This window comes from Acipenser ruthenus, chromosome 59 (assembly GCF_902713425.1).
Source record: "Acipenser ruthenus chromosome 59, fAciRut3.2 maternal haplotype, whole genome shotgun sequence".
Taxonomy (NCBI): Eukaryota; Metazoa; Chordata; class Actinopteri; order Acipenseriformes; family Acipenseridae; genus Acipenser; species Acipenser ruthenus.
The window spans coordinates 253,473-271,186 of NC_081247.1; the positions used below are offsets into that span (position 1 = coordinate 253,473).

The 17,714-nt window shown below is 39.5% G+C and overlaps 1 protein-coding gene and 1 long non-coding RNA gene across 2 annotated transcripts in view; one reads left to right on the forward strand and one right to left on the reverse strand.

The window, feature by feature from the left end:
• Positions 1–11,108: 11,108 nt before the first annotated feature.
• Positions 11,109–13,368, reverse strand: LOC117410047 (uncharacterized). The gene is made up of 2 exons (XR_009320387.1): positions 13,294–13,368; positions 11,109–11,467 (listed from the first exon to the last, which is right to left on the reverse strand). It is a non-coding gene; the product is annotated as an uncharacterized LOC117410047 (long non-coding RNA).
• A 4,025-nt stretch (positions 13,369–17,393) lies between these two features.
• The window catches only part of LOC117970365 (E3 ubiquitin-protein ligase TRIM39-like), a 92,357-nt gene continuing 92,036 nt past the window's right edge, over positions 17,394–17,714 (forward strand). Inside the window, exon 1 of the mRNA XM_059018334.1 lies at positions 17,394–17,520. The gene's annotated coding sequence lies outside the window, so the exon portion shown is untranslated. The remainder of the gene's footprint in view (positions 17,521–17,714) is intronic.

A 17,714-nucleotide genomic window follows, 5' to 3' on the forward strand; every position in this document is an offset into this window, starting at 1 on the left:
CAAGGACCTCGAGTGGTTGGTTCCGTGCAAACTCTTTTATCCGGGAGAAACCAAGCAATCATACACCAAAAATAATCTTTACAAGTTTTTTTATTAGTAATAATTGATTTTAAAAAATCTCAAACACATTAACAATAATGTAAATCATATGACAATGCCACCTTCACTTCACAGTCTATAACAATTGTCTAGTATATATAGGGATGATACAATAAAACAAACTCTAAATCTATGAGTTTCTTATAGTGAAGTTAATTAAACTAGTTACCACAGATTATATTATTGCAGTTTATATAAAACACTTGGATCTATCAGTTTCATAAAGTCTCCGCGTTCCAGCTCCAGTCTGCAGCGCGGAATCTCCTTCACAAGTCCGGCTCTCCCTCTCACAATATTCCTCCGCATTTATAAAGGCAGTAGATGATTGGCAGGGCGGGGAGATCAAGCAGCGAGCCGCTGGCAAGCAGAGCCGTGGAACGGGAGACGCGGTTGCTAAGCAACAGGGGCGGGGGGGGCGTGCATTGGGCAGACAGTCCTTCAGCCAATCGGAGTTTCGCTCGTATAGTTCCATAGAGGAAAGAGAGAAAGTAGTTTAGGGGGGTCCAGTGAAGCAAATCCATCAAACCACACTCGAGATGAGAAATAATAATAAAGAGCTGAACAACAAAACACACATTTATATAAATAAATCAACACACACACACACACACACACAATACACATTTATCAAATAATAATATGAGAAACACAATCCACACGTGAATAATAATAATAATAATAATAATAATAATAATAATAATAATAATAATAATAATAATAATAAGACCCTACTACAATCGCACAGTTTCGTTTTTCAAAGCAGGTAAAGGATTTACTCGTGAGTCAGGGCAGTACACGTGCTTATTAGAGTGACTGTATCCTGCTTACAGCGCGTCCACTCAAACAACACGGGGGTGAAAAAAAACCGTACATTTTAACACGTAGTCACGTGATGGTTCTCTATATACGTTTTTTTAGTATTATTGTTATTTATTCATGTAAGGTATCAATGTGCTTCCTTAATATCTGTAATTACAGAACCGCTTCTGAATTAACTGCGCTGAACCGGGCAGCTGTGAAAGGGAGACATTAAGGGCGCGTTCACGGAGATCATTCTGCGCGGATTCTGTGCAGAATCTGACCAGTTCATAGAAGATCATCGGATAAACTGGTCAGATTCTGCACAGAATGATCTCTGTGAACACACCCTGAGTCTGTCTTTATTCACGTCAATGCGCAAGCGCAGCTTTAAAAAGAGAGAGCGACGCTGGGAAATGCAGTCTTTCTTTATTCACTTCAGTGCGCAAGCGCAGCTTTAAAAAGAGAGAGCGACGCTGGGAAATGCAGTCTTTCTTTATTCCCTTCAGTGCGCAAGCGCAGCTTTAAAAAGAGAGAGCGACGCTGGGAAATGCAGTCTTTCTTTATTCACTTCAATGCGCAGGCGCAGCTTTAAAAAGAGAGAGCGACGCTGGGAAATGCAGTCTTTCTTTATTCACTTCAGTGCGCAGGCGCAGCTTTAAAAATAAGAGAGAGCGACGCTGGGAAATGCAGTCTTTCTTTATTCACTTCAATGCGCAGGCGCAGCTTTAAAAAGAGAGAGCGACGCTGGGAAATGCAGTCTTTCTTTATTCACTTCAGTGCGCAGGCGCAACTTTAAAAATAAGAGAGAGCGACGCTGGGAAATGCAGTCTTTCTTTATTCACTTCAGTGCGCAGGCGCAGCTTTAAAAAGAGAGAGGGACGCTGGGAAATGCAGTCTTTATTCACTTCAGTGCGCAGGCGCAGTTGTGAGCAGGGGGTGTAGGGATATATAAATATAGTCCTGTAGGTCTAAAGCTGTGTTCATGAATATATCACCACTTCCTGTGCGGCTGAAGGACTCCACTTCATCTAGAGCCTCACAACGCACCCAAGGCGTGGTGATATTACCTCATGATAACACACACACACACACACCCTGTCCTACGACATGAAACAAACATACATGTGGCTGTGTTTTAATACAAAATCCATGCATCCATAATTCTGATTATTTATCTAAATAATCTCACAGCTAATTCTTTACAAATGAATCGTTTCTACATTTCTCGGAGTGCTAAGTAGTGTGGCGTTATAGTTTAACATATGAATTATCAGTGCTATTTGAGTATTTAAAATCTGGTTATCTTCAAAATTAAAATATCAGCAACGGTGTGTTAATTAAACGAAGCGCCTGACGCCGCTCGGAACTTTCGCATTTTTAAATCCTAACGGTCTCTGCTCAGCGGAGTGGAATGTTCAGGAGCCGGTTGCCTAGCAGCGTCTCCGCCTCCTTCTCTGCCCCGCCCCCTCTCTCCCTCTCTCGTGTTAAATCAGCTCTAATCGTGTTAAATTGAACACTCAGAAAGTGTCTATACTGTGCCACTCTACACAGTGTTAATTTTACACTTTTGAAAGTGTTAGCTTTTTAACACTTTAGCAGAGTTACTGTAACTGTAAATTGTTAAAAATGAACACCGGCCAACCCTGGTTATTGTTGCATTAACTCTACACTAGTGTAAAGTGTTAACAATAAACTCCATCAGAGTACATTTTTACTCTGCCAGTTTTCTACCTTTCAACCCTGTAGGGTGTAAATATAAAATCAACTCTCACAGTGTAACTTTTACTCTAATAGAGTTCACACTATAGGATGTAAACTTGAATTATAACCATTCCAGCCATATAATACCCCCTGTACCCCCCAATGCGTTTGTGCCTTTAACCTTAGTGTACTTACAACTAAAATAAACACAGCACAGAATCTGCTGTTATTTCTTTTAATCTCAACATGTACACCACATTCAACACGTGACATTACCCTGACTCACATTGAACAGGTAAACATGACACAACTTGTGACAATGTGTTCTCTATCAGTATGATACAAAAACAGTCTGATGTACGGCCGATGGTAAAGCAGCACTTCTACACACATCAAAAACAAAATGCGAGTCATACAATGTGACAGTATGGGACAATGTATGTTCTCTCATCATCCGTGTCATATGAAAACTGTCTGTCATAAGGTCTATGGTAAACCAGGTCTTCTACACATATCACAGTAAATGCATCACTTATTTCTTCAATGCTGAATGCATTTAAGTGATCATCAAAACACAACGTAGCAACATTCGAGGTCAAAAGAAAAGCTTGGTCATCTTTTCCAATCACATTAATGATCTTCTTGAATACAGGCATTTCACTTTCTGTACCTGAGCAAACAAACATACCAATGTGATACTCGCTTCCATAGTTCTTCACCCAACTAGTTGTGGAAACATCAGAGTATAAACTTCAACGCAATATTTCAGTTAAAATATCACTACCCTCCAAACTGTTGATCATTTCCATTTTAATGGGACCAAACTGAAACCGTTGAAAATAAAAACTCTCCCAATGAAAAGCCAAATGATGCTGATGTTTCTTTGCTACAGTCTTAGTGATGTTCTTAAAATTCTTAACAGACCTTTTGAAGAAGTTGCGTTTCCCTTCAAATCTCATGCACCATGTGTGTAGAAGTGGACCGATTCTGCAAACACACCTCGGATAATGTATCATGAAGTGGTGTTTGGGAATCAAGTTTCTATCTGGAAACAGAGACTTAAACAGTTTGTGGTGATCACAAATCAAATGCTTCAAATAATATGTCATACCATTTGTTACAATTGGTGAGAACACAATATTCACAGTGTCTGAAAAGGAGATTTGAATTCCTTCGGTTTCCAAAACTTTTAAATAATTTACAAGTGGCTTTAGTATTTCATCAAATCCATATTTCTTTAAGTCCTCTGAGTGAAAGAGAGCAACAAGATGAATATTCATCAACACAGAGTTCAATTTTGGTGGTAGGTTTCTTAAAATAAAATAAACACAGCCAAGTTTATGTATTCCCTTTTTTGAGCCTAAAGGATTGGCAGTTTCAAAATCGTCATAGTAAAGCTGAATCTGTAGAGCATATTCTTGTTGTGAAAATAGACAATGATTTCTGAAGTATGAACCGATGTTCTCTTACCTGCTGGAAACTTTTACACACTTTAAGCAGCCTTGCTCTAATCTCCTTGACCCTTGGGCTCTCCTTTGCATTCCCTACATCAATATTATACACTGTGGTTTGAATGAACGTGTAGAAACTACCCAAAGCTTCATCATAGGACACGCCGAAGACGTAGTGTGCCTTGAAGAGCTCATCGAAAGCTGCCTCTGATGTTTGGGTCTTGCACGGAATGGCCTTCTGGTCAACGATGATGTAGAATTTCTGGATGATGTTCTTTTTTCGCCGACACAGAGGAGGAGGGGCTGTTCACGTCCAACTTGCGCAAGGAAGGTCACCATGCTCGTCCCCACCTGAAAGAAAGAACATAGGGGAAACCACAGCCATTCATTTCTGTCACACAACGCAAAGACAAAGTAGCCTGAGGTACAATATTATACACTGTGGTTTGAATGAACTGATGCACACACACGCTGACACACACACACACGCTGACACACACACGCACACTGACACACACACGCTGACACACACACGCTTGTAGCAATTCCCATGCTACATAATGTGGGTGTAAGTCTCACCCACCTGTCCCTTTAATTAGGGTCAGTAGCCTGGCCAGGTTAAAACTTCATTGCCCATAGTTCCTTGCAACCACCATCTGTTCATCCTCTCTCCCCATTGGCTCATTCAGATTTCCACCCCTCCAATCTCAGAGCTCCTTAGTAGCCAGCACTTGTATTAAAGCTGGCTAATCAGGCCTGAGGGAGACTCTCTTTCTCAGAGGAATCCATGAAGCTACAGCATTTTCTCTACTTAAATTTCAGTGAATCCATTACCATCCTTAGATAATTCCAGTGCATCAGTTTATTTTCTTTTGTTGCTGTGCTTTGTCTAAACTGCTCTTTTTGTTTTCACTGTTACTTGTTTAAGTTTAGCTGTTTTTCTAGGTCTGTTTAGTGTTTGTTGTTTTATGTGTGACAGCCTCCATTTTTTCCTGATCCTCCTGATTTTTTCCAAACAACTGTTCACCATTCAACTCAACACTACTGGACAGTCTCAACAATTTCAACGTACTCAATGTTTTCAACCTTCTACAATCACCATCATTTTGGGACACTTTGCTGGACTGCCTTATTTGTGGGTGAGATCATTTCTTTTTTGTTTGGATTTTTTCTACTTTAATTTGATACTTTGTTTCCTGTATTTTTTGTTATTTTGTTACTTTGTATGGATTTCAATTACCCTGCTATTACTGGACTTGTTGGGCCTACCTGTCATTCTCCCACCATTGCCATAGAGACGGTTAAATGTAATTGTTTCCACAAGTCACTGTTTTTCATCTGTATCTATTTATTTATCCTTGGTCTTTATCTGTGTGTGTTGTGTTTGTGAGTGTGGGTTTATTGGAGACCCTCCGGACACTACATTCATTTCTATTTGGTGATACTGTTTAGCCTTCTGTTTGTCCCTACATACTTATCTGTACCAGCTTTATTCTTACCTGTTACCTGCAATTATTTGAATTCCTTTCTTATCATTATTCATTTCATTCATTTGTTCATTTTTTCATTTGTTGACATTATTGTTCACAATAATAAACCGATTGTTTGTGAAATTGACACCTCTGACGTCCCTGCTTTTGCTGTCTGTCACTCTTGCTGACTTATTTAGCTATAGGAATAGGGCCAGTAGTATCTCCTTAGGGAGGACAGTGCAACTGCTTCTCAGTTGTGCAGAGTGATCGTTACACGCTGACACACACACGCACACTGACACACACACACGCTGACACACACACACGCTGACACACATATAAATTCTAAGTAGTAAAACTTGTATTTAGTAGAAAATATGTTATATAATTGTGTGTGTGCACGTGTGTTGGAAAAGTAACCATACAAATAATGCGTGGTGTGATTCAGAATGTGCGTGACAACACGTCATTTCTCTTGTGAAATGTTTTTATCTTCATGGCAACGCATGAAGCTCTCCTCACGATATTCAGAGTCGTTCTTTTCCTACTTAGTAAGCAGACACGTACCCTAAATGACTATGAATTGACTGCATTGGTACGGACGCTTTTTCCCCCCTAAATCAGAACTGCATAGCAACGCAAGTCCTGAAAAGTACGGCAAACTCCTCGCGAGGAAAACTGCCCTGACTTGTGCGCGTGAACGCCGCCAGTGATCTCTTTTGTGTTTTTTTACCTCGTCACTAGTGGCAGAAGGAACCATTTCAAAACCACAACACCCAAGCATCTGGGTCTCTCACTTGCAGCAACCAGAGTGGCACTTCAGTATTCAAAGAGAAATCTTGATTTCAGATTTTGAGGTTGTTTCAGCCTGACAAACTGCTTTCTATTAAAGGGGTTTACAGAAATTCACATTCAACTTGTTTTAGACAGTGAATTTGGTGGAATCCATACCAAAATATAAAGCAGTTGCTCAGTATATCAGCAGATTCTTGCAGTCCCTGATGTGATTGAATTGTACTTCCTGCAGTTAGTGAATCTGTACCTGATGATGGCTCTGGAGCGGAGGCTGGAAGTGCTTGTATTCCCATCAGAGGGGACTGTTTTTAACACTTCCCAGCACATGTGAACTGCTGTGAGAAAGCTGCTTGGTTTCTAAACCCAGAATTGATTTCCATGACTGCAGAGATGGAGATAAGACTCCTATTGCACAGCAATGTCACCCATTCCAGGTTTTAAGAAGAGCTTGATTAGCTACAGTGTGCTGAACAAGCTCAAGTGTATTTTACTAAACCAGTGGGGGCCAAAACAGCAAACACTGCGATGCATTGTGGGGGATCTCAAAGCGACCCGCGATCCACCCGTCAGCTGTGAGCAACAATTGCACCGTGTAACAAAATATCTGCATTTTTCTGAGATGTCTGCGGCCAATTTATCAAGACAAGAGCGAAAAAGTACTCTGTGGAAGCATCTGCTAAGATGTGTGAGGCCTACAAGGCATATTTCGGCATGCCTGTCGGGGATCAAGACAAACCCTGGGCACCTCATTTCACCTGCGAGCACTGCAAAAAAATTCTGGAAGGTAAGATGGACAATTGTTGCTCGGAATTTTATGTTATAAAATTTGTTAATTTTTAAAATTGTAAAAGTTTTTAATTTTAAAATGTTTTACAATTTTCAATATTATTGAAAAAATTTATCATATATGAAAAATGTTGCGAGAATCTCTTACACATTAGTCATGGGTGAAATAAATGATTTTTGTAGGATGGTACAGAGGGGAAAAGAGAGCCATGAAGTTCGCTATCCCAAGAATTTGGCGGGAACCCACTGACCACTCAAGCAACTGCTACTTCTGCATGGTGGACCCTTCCAAACGTCGGACTGGCAAGAATGCACCTGCTATCACGTATCCGGACCTTCCTTCATCCATCGCCCCGGTGCCACACTGCCATGAGCTCCCCGAACCCACTCCTCCAGAGAGAGAGCAGCCGTCTTTAGAAGAGAGCAGCAAGTCAGAGAGCGAGGAAGACGTTGTAAATCCAGATGACAATTTCAGAGGTGGAGCTGAGGAGAGAAACCCATACTACCCCAACCAAAAAGACCTCAACAACTTGATTAGAGATCTTGGTCTCCCAAGTCCAATGCTGAGCTTTTGACGTCTAGGCTCAAGCAGTGGAACTTGTTGGATGAAAGTGTGCAAGTCGCAGATCAGAGGAAGCGTCACCAACCTTTTTCCAGCTTCTTCACCCGCCAAGATGGGCTCTGCTTTTGCCACAATGTGACCAGTCTGTTCGAGGCAATCGGAATCACCTGTAACCAGAATGAGTGGCGCCTCTTCATTGACAGCTCATCCAGGAGCCTCAAAGCCGTGCTGCTCCATAATGGTAACAAGTACCCATCTCTTCCCCTGGCTCACTCGGTGCACCTCAAAGAGGATTACAACAGCATCAAGACCTTGCTGGACGCCTTGAAGTATGATGAGTATGGCTAGGAGGTCATAGGAGACTTCAAAATGGTGGCATTCCTGATGGGTCTCCAAGGCGGTTTTACCAAGTTTCCCTGCTATCTTTGCCTTTGGGACAGCAGGGACACCAAGGCGCACTACCACAGGCGGGACTGGTCACAGCGGACCGAGTTCTCTGTGGGGAGGAACGCACTTCAAAAGTTGAATATCTAAAGATCTTTGTTTCCTTCCTTTCGTACACAACACTTGTGCAGTTCAATACTTTTGCATCAACACAATTAAAATGGAGGGTTGTGTGTTTTTAGCTGCCTGCTCGCATGCTCCTCAGAAGGCGCTGCTTGCTGTTTATGGCAGCGCGCTGAGCTGCCTCTCCGCACACTGCGTGTCGTTTTGAAGCGCTGTGTTTAAGATATTTTCATGTTTGAACTCCTGGCTCCCTGTTAAAAATGCAGTCTGGCCTGCCATCAGTTCCCCTGCATCCTGATAAAACGGGCACAACATGGAGGTTTTATTTAACTCTGTCAAACTGAAGCCAGGGGTAATCTTTTATCCCCTGTTGGTTGAACTGCCGGTTGATAATTCAGTGAAACTGGCGGGTTTGGGATTTGTAGTTTTTAATGTGTGATTAACAGTGGGCAGTGGACACCAATAAACTACATTCCCAGAGTGCATTACGATTGAGCTTTGAGTTTAGATCCGACTGTGAGGTTCTTTTTTTCTCTTTTGTTTTATACTTTTCAGCTTTATAAATAAATCTCGTTTATTGTTTATATTCAACCTTTAGGGATTTCTAGTCGCATCCGTGCGTCTAAATTAAAATGTGCGTTCACACAAGCATTGTGTTCGTCTCTCATGTGCAGAAATCGGACCATAAAAACTATAACGAGTAGATCTATCGACGTTTGAATCAGACACAAGAACGAAATATCTACAAATATCTATTCTAACAAGTATACCGGTAGATCATTACTATAAGGGTCAGGCTGCACTCCCGATAGCTCTAAACTTTTTGGCTCAAGGGCCACATTGAGCTTTTGAAACCAAGTGAAGGGCCACATACTCTAGAGTCTAGACGCATGTTCGGAACACTTTACATTCCTTACAGAAAAGAATATTTATCAGGTATGATTCTCACTCTCCTCTTCAAAATGTCCGCCCAGCGAGCGCTCTCCTTCCCGCTGCACCCAGCCAGCCAATCGGAGCGCCCCTCTTGTCACCCAGCCAGCCAATCGGAGCTCCCCTCTTGTCACCAAGCTGACCAATCGGAGCTCCCCTCTTGTCAGCCAGCCCAGCCAATCGGAGCTCCCCAATCGGATACAGTCACTCTAATAAGCACGTGTACTGCCCTGACTCACGAGGAAATCCTTTACCAGCTTTGAAAAACGAAACTGTGCGATTGTAGTAGGGTCTTATTATTATTATTATTATTATTATTATTATTATTATTCACGTGTGGATTGTGTTTATCATGTTATTATTTGATAAATGTGTATTGTGTGTGTGTGTGTTGATTTATTTATATAAATGTGTGTTTTGTTGTTCAGCTCTTTATTATTATTTCTCATCTCGAGTGTGGTTTGATGGATTTGCTTCACTGGACCCCCCTAAACTACTTTCTCTCTTTCCTCTATGGAACTATACGAGCGAAACTCCGATTGGCTGAAGGACTGTCTGCCCAATGCACGCCCCCCCCGCCCCTGTTGCTTAGCAACCGCGTCTCCCGTTCCACGGCTCTGCTTGCCAGCGGCTCGCTGCTTGATCTCCCCGCCCTGCCAATCATCTACTGCCTTTATAAATGCGGAGGAATATTGTGAGAGGGAGAGCCGGACTTGTGAAGGAGATTCCGCGCTGCAGACTGGAGCTGGAACGCGGAGAGACTTTATGAAACTGATAGATCCGAGTATTTTATATAAACTGCAATAATATAATCTGTGGTAACTAGTTTAATTAACTTCACTATAAGAAACTGACAGATTTAGAGTTTGTTTTATTGTATCATCCCTATATATACTACACAATTGTTAGACTGTGAAGTGAAGGTGGCATTGTCATATGGTTTACATTATTGTTAATGTGTTTGAGATTTTTTAAAATCAATTATTACAAATAAAAAAAACTTATAAAGATTATTTTTGGTGTATGATTGCTTGGTTTCTCCCGGATAAAAGAGTTTGCGCGGGAACCAACCACTCGAGGTCCTTCTCCTCCATAAACACAAGGTGGCGTAGTCACATTATTAACATAGATTTAGCTCTATGTATATAAAGACCTTTTACACGATTACATTTGCACATGCACAATGTTTACGCTGTTCTATGTTAAAGTAGATAAATACTGTTTGTTTTAAAACATATTTTTGTTTGTACCATTAGTTTATGCAAACACGACACTAGTATCACGTGACACACTCGCAGAAATTGAATGTTAAGTAAATGAAATGACGTGCAGTTGCGAATCATGACCACAAGGTGTCAGTAATAGATTGGCTAGTAACCCAGCGAACACAATGATGTTCCCAGAACGTTAGGAGAATGTTATTCGCAAGTCAGGATAACATTAAGTAATGTTTAAAGAACATTATTTGGAAGGTTTTCGTAACGTTACGAGAACGTTAGTAACTAATGTTATGAAATAACATTGACGCTGCTTTCAGGTAACATTGCCAACGACACAAAATGATGAGTTTATTCCCAGTTAATTAGGATCCCTCTTGTAAATGTACTCCCTACTATCCTACCCGCCAATCTCCCAATCCTGCTCTCCTACAGCAGCGGCCTCTTCAATAAACACAAACACACAACTAACCCAATGACATGAGAGGATTCTAGAGATATCAAAAGCTCCGGGTACACAACAACAGGAGGCTGTGTGGTCCAGTGGTTAAAGAAAAGGGCTTGTAACCAGGAGGTCCCTGGTTCAAATCCCACCTCAGCCACTGTCTCATTGTGTGACTCTGAGCAAGTCACTTAACCTCCTTGTGCTCAGTCTTTCAGGTGAGACGTAGTTGTAAGTGACTCTGCAGCTGATGCATAGTTCACACACCCCAGTCTCTGTAAGTCGCCTTGGATAAAGGCGTCTGCTAAATAAACAAATAATAATAACAACACACACACACAGGTATGGAGAGGTCACATGAGGTTTATTATAAATGCATCCAAAACTGATACTGAACTTGAAACCCAGAGTGTTTATAAGAATTCAAAAGCTCACTTCAGAGGAATGATTGCCCAGCTTCACTGTCAGTTCCATGAAGTTGCCTAGAAAAGAAAAGGGTTGAGTTAAAATGACAGTTTGGAGAAAGCACATGCACAAGTAAAAAGGTACGTTCACTTAGATTTGAATGAACATGAGCGTGATTCACCTGTCGCTCCTTTCCTCCTGTGAGGCGTGAATCTCAGCGTCTCTGTGATGAGGTCTTCCACGTCGCTGGCCTTCACACGTCTGTCCGTCCCATAAACTGCTTCTACAAAACAAAAGAGCTGGACACAGAGATTAATAACCCTGAAAATAAGAGTCTAAACGGCTGAAAACATCATCCCAAACGCTTTGTTCAAGATCATTCAAATTAAACTGTACAATGCTCATTTGCAGCAGCTTTTTCATTTATGTTAACAATTGAATGAAAAAGTCTTCCCTCGATATGAATTTACATATTTTTATGAACTAAATTAGACATAATCTACCTGGATGAGCCTTAAATTACAATATTGGAATACAAGAAATATGAAAATGGCAAATCTAAATATATATAAATATACAGAGAAAACAGAATTAGTGGAAATGATTCTGCAGAGACCCTAAAAAGGCTTTTTTCCTTTCCTGCCTTTAGGCTGTATTGAGCCCAGAGGGAATGTGACCTCAACGCCCCAGACCTGCCAACCTTGACATTTCATTTTGAGTAGCACTCTTTCACGAGGACATCTCGGCTTCCCCTCAGAATCGCTTTAGGGTATCAAACAGCTAAATGCTACACTCTGGAGAGTTCTGAGGATGAATTTATCAGTAAAAAAAATAATGAGATTAGATATGATTGTTTCAGTTTAAATTGAATTTTGTTTACCTTAGTATAGATGAAACCTTTTTTAATTTATACCAACTGAAAATTATTTCAAGTACAGAAAATAGCCATTTTTGTAGTATGTTGGTATTTTATTTACTGTCAAAACATAACATTGAAATGTATAAGCTTCTAAAAACAGAGAAACAAAGCACTTTCAAAAAATGGAAAAAACCCTTGTAAATAGTCACTGAGTCAGCACCAAATGTAATAGCTATCCACAAAGTGAGTGTTTGGAACAGAAAGGAACCCAACAGGTCAAACTGCACTTTCAGATCTTGAATGTTTAGCTTCATAGGTGGCTGACTTGGCTTTCCTGAGCAAGGTGTCACTAAAGGTTTGTGTGTGACACACTCGCTGCTTCGCTGACATCATGACTTTGTGCGTTACCAGTGATCTTAGCATGTCTGTGCTCAGGCTGGTTCTGTGTTGGGTTTTGTTTTTGGTCTTCAAGCTGAACACTCTTTAACAGTCAGCATTACTGTGGAAGATGACCAAAATGCCGAGCGCTGTAACATTACAGTAATGCCTGATTCTTTTAGACAGAAATATAAAGTTTCCTTCTACAGGATTCCTGCTGATCCAGACAGGAGGGAAACATGGATTTCAGCGATTAAAAGAGAATAAAAAAAAAACGAAGACTGGACCCATTCGTTTGCAGTGAGCGCTTCATAAAAGGTTAATATCAGTAAGCATATATCAGTAGTTCTGATATTACGTTATTATTAGTAGTAGTAGTATTAAGTCCCACTATAACACGCTTACTTGTATGGCCGTTTTTTTTCATAAATATTTAGCTATACAGTTAAACAGGATTGCACTCATGCGGGTCCATTATTCCCAGTCCTTTATATATATATATATATATATATATATATATATATATATATATATATATATATATATATATATATATATATATACCGTTATCAAAATCCATAATGCAACATTAATGATCTTACTGAACATCAATCTAAAATCACAATCCAGCCGTTTATGACTTGTTTAAAGCACAATGAAACGGCATTCATCTACAATATAATTGTACGCTACTTGCAAAGTAAACAGAAGCCTTACGTCCCTTAACCACATTAGCAATGTTAATGCTGCGCTCATTTTTATAAAATCGAATTTTACTGACATCCCTGATTGGTAACATGCGTTTGTGAAAAACGGGACAACGAGCCAAAAACAGAATATTAAACTTCAATATTGTACTATATTATTATAATAAATGCCTGTACTTACTCCCTCGCCATTCTTGTAAAATCCTCATTCAGCTGTATTTTCTTTTCATGCGATACAGTTTCTAAACCCAGCACGTTTTTTTGTTTTTTTTTTAAAACAAAAGTGGGTTTTTTTATGGAGGATAATTTGTGCCAAAATTAAAAAATAAATAAATACAATTCGAAATAAATAAGTAAATAAATAAATAAATAAATAAATAAATAAATAAATATTTCAGTTTCTACTTATTTATGTATTTATTTCGAAATAAATACATAAATAAGTAGAAACTGAAATATTTATTTATTTATTTATTTATTTATTTATTTATTTATTTACTTACTTATACATTTATTTCGTTTTTTATCTGTATTTATTTCGGTTTTTTATGTCTATTTATTTCGTTTTTTATTTTGTTTTTTTATTTATTTATTTCGTCTTTTCGTTTTGGCACAATCTTTTCACTCTTGTATTTCGAGCTGCCGTCAATCATGCTCGATGTGCGGGACAGTAAGTGACTCGGTGATCTCCTCTCTTTGCCTGGTAGTGGTGCGGAGCAGTGATGGGCAGTTCGATTCCTTTTAGGGACTCCATTAATTTGATTCAGTTCAGTTTGGTGAATCGATTCATTTCTTTCATTTGATTCACTGATTAAATGACACAAAACCAATCAATGTAGACCGCCTTTTTTTATTATAATTTTTTTTTCGACTTGTCTCGGCTCCTGTCGCTCCCACTAGGCAATTGAATGGTTTTCTCGGCTTTTTCCGGAGAAAAAACGACTAGACACCCGTTTATTGCGTTGCTATAATGATGTTGGACCCAGTCCGACAAAGGACCTGAGAGGAATAATTGCAATGTCGGACCCAGTCCGACAATGGAACGTCATCCGTTAGAATGTGCAATAATAATTCTGGTGCACAAACTTGTAATGTGAGTTTCTGACAGCGTGAAGCAGCTCTCTAGAAAGTACACATCGTCTGGATCATAGATATATAGCTATGGTCTGGAGGATGTAACTGACGCCATTTTGGCTCACACAGAGTTCTTATCATGCACTAAATAAGCGGGAATTTGGATCCAACATGGCACATGCGGTCTTCAGTTTCATAACACTCAACGAGTTGAGAGACAACCCGGTTTCATTGTTACAACGAACAAATCAGCCAGACTCGAGAGGTAAGGAATCACTTCATGAGTTTTGATAGGCTGGTAACTCGACTCCTGTGCACCACGCAGCTTGTTCATAGGGTGAATCAAAGGAACCGATTCAATGGGGACTCTGATCCGATTCCCATCGTTCACCTGAGTGAGACGTTCAAAAAGAACGATTCATTCGTGAACTGCACATCACTAGTGCGGAAAGGGCTCCCCGGGTAAAAATATTTTGGGACGTCCAGATTTTCCCGTCCCAGTTTGGCCTAACCCTGCGGACTCTTCTGCTGTACTGTCATCACTGGTACTGCGTAGAATTTGATGGCGAATTATCTGCAAGTTAGTTCTGGCACCTTCATCAATATTTTCATCAGTACATGCCAATATCTGCCCTATTCTTTCCAACAGCCAATCTTCTAGATACAAAATAAAGTCGTCATTTACCGACCCACATTCAACTTGATAAAAGCTCCGTAATCTTTCCCAGGATAAGACTCCCATAAGTCATGTTGCACACATTTGTAACGTATAGAATATTCACAGTATTGAAACTGTAGCCCTGACTGCACGCCTCTCCGCACTACTACACCAGGCAGTTAGGAGATCAGCGAGTCACTTACTGTCCCGCCCATCGAGTATGATTGACGACAGCTCGAAAAGATTGTGCCAAAATGAAAAGACGAAATAAATAAATAAATAAAAAACGAAATAAATAAATAAATTATTAAATCTATTTCAGTTTCTACTTATTTATGTATTCTTTTGGTTTTATATTTATTTATTTATATTTGTATGTATTTATTTCGTTTTTATTTAATTATTTATTTCGAATTTTATTTATTTATTTATTTTTTAATTTTGGCACAAATTATCCTCCATATGTAGTAGTCTTTTGTTTAATGTGGGATTCTGAAGTTCTAGCGATCGATCGTATTTCCTTTACTTCACTTTACAAGATGTGCAAAACAGTTCCCTTCATCTGCATGTACAGTTTCTTTGGGGAATGTCTCGACACGATCCTCAGATGAAATACACTGTGCTTGTTTTGCTTTGTCGTCCATTTTTGGTATTTTACGTCTAATGCTGAAAACTAGATTTTAGCAACCTGAATGAAATCAATGCAGCCCTGCCAGTGTCCCACCTGCTCCGCACAGTACAGCAGGTCACAGAAAAGCCAGTACAGACGCACTGAGAGGCTGATTAAGGGTGTGTTCACGGAGACCATTCTCTACAGATTCTGTGCAGAATCTGACCAATTCTAAGATCATTCGATAAAGTGGTCAGATTCTGCACATAATGATCTAAATGAACGTACTGTCAGTCTTTCTTTATTCACTTCAGTGCGCAACCCGAACACGTTACACGCTATTGTCGTGCTTGTGTGTTTATAATGTGGATCTGCAGCGGCCACGTGAAACTCTCCTGTCTACAGATTAATCGAGTATCTTGTTAAATAGAATATCTTTACTTAACATTCAATTTCTGCAAGTGAGTCACATGATACTCTTTTAACGGTACAACCAAAAATGTGTTTTAAAACAAACAGCATTTAATTTAACAACAGTTTACAGACCAGCATAAACATTATGCATGGACAAATATGATCGCACAGTTCCGTTTTTCCAAAGCTGGTAAAGGATTTATACTTCACAGTCCACTCACTGTTTTCTGTAGGAGTCTAACCCTGTATAATATGCAGAGTCTTAGACAAGATAATCACACAAAATAAACACCACGGGTGCATACACACAGAAGCAGCTATGAGAAAGCAAGACATGAACGTGTTCTTTACATTAAATATACTGGTTAATTGTGGACTATAGTTTTGTTTTTTTTTAACATCACTGAGTCCCTTGTCCCTGTGGATTGCAACCACAATGTAGAAACATCTAGAGAATGGATGGGAATGGCCAATAAACATCACTGCTGTTTCTCTTAAAGCGTGTTTATTTATTTCTAATACTGGACCCTGTCTTAATACTCTATCACATTCTGAATATGAATATAGCTGAATTATTAATTGTAGATAATACTTAGAATACCAGATACATATTTAGCATTAAAAAGCAATACATGTGATTTCTTTAACAGTCGTTCATTATTTTGTGTATCAGCCTCCACACAAAGCGGAGCGCAGTGCGGTATACTGTAATGATGCTCCAGTCAGTCTGCCCGGACTGCACCTAAACCATCTTAAAAACACGAAGCCTCCAATAAGCTCATTTGTAAAAGTTAGTAAAGAATGGCGCTATATAATCTAAGGAAGCTGAATGTAAACTCCTAGCTGGAGCAACGAGAGAGGGAGGGAGGGGGCGGGGCAGAGAAGGAGGCGGAGACGCTGCTAGGCAACCGGCTCCTGAACATTCCACTCCGCTGAGCAGAGACCGTTAGGATTTAAAAATGCCAAAGTTCCGAGCGGCGTCAGGCGCTTCGTTTAATTAACACACCGTTGCTGATATTTTAATTTTGAAGATAACCATATTTTAAATACGCAAATAGCACTGTATTAAAAAATACTTTACTTCAGTTCCAGACCGTTTTCCAACAAATAAAAGAAGGTACGTATTTATAATAAGTATATTTGTTATGATATTAAGACTAAACGAATGTGGTACAGTTTGCTGTATAATTTATTTACTTATTAAATGTTGTAGCATTTTTTTATATTTTATTATTTTCACAAAATAACATCCATACATTATCAGTTGATCTGCTAGTGTAATCAAATCTCAATATTACTCGTCAGTAATTCATACATAGACACGCTGTGGTAACTTCAAGAAGTTAAAATGTAAGACTGGATTACAGTTTAACCAAATAAATAAATAAATACATTAATAACGACACGAAACAAAAATACGTTTTGGTAGCAGCAGCTGAGCTGATAATCTTATTAATGTTATTTTGTGAAAACAATAAAGCGTTAATACTGTATTACAAAAAATGACTCGGCGTGTTGTGTCTTGTGCGGTGATGTCATAGGTTGTCATGGCAGCGCCGCTCATCACGGGAGGGGTTATCCGGGACAAACGCTTCCTTCACTGGGTCAGAGAAACGCTGGAGTTCCGCTGGCTTCTCAATAAGGATCCCGAGGTATCCAACCTGAATATCTAAATCAATACAGTGTGACATCTAAACCTAATGACTACATATATATATATGTGTGTGTGTGTGTGTTTAAAATGAGTTATAACAATGGTTGTGTTAATAGAAAATAGCCATGGTCCTGGAAGTGAAACCGAATATTAATTATTAAACACACAATCAGAATGATTAAACAAGTAATC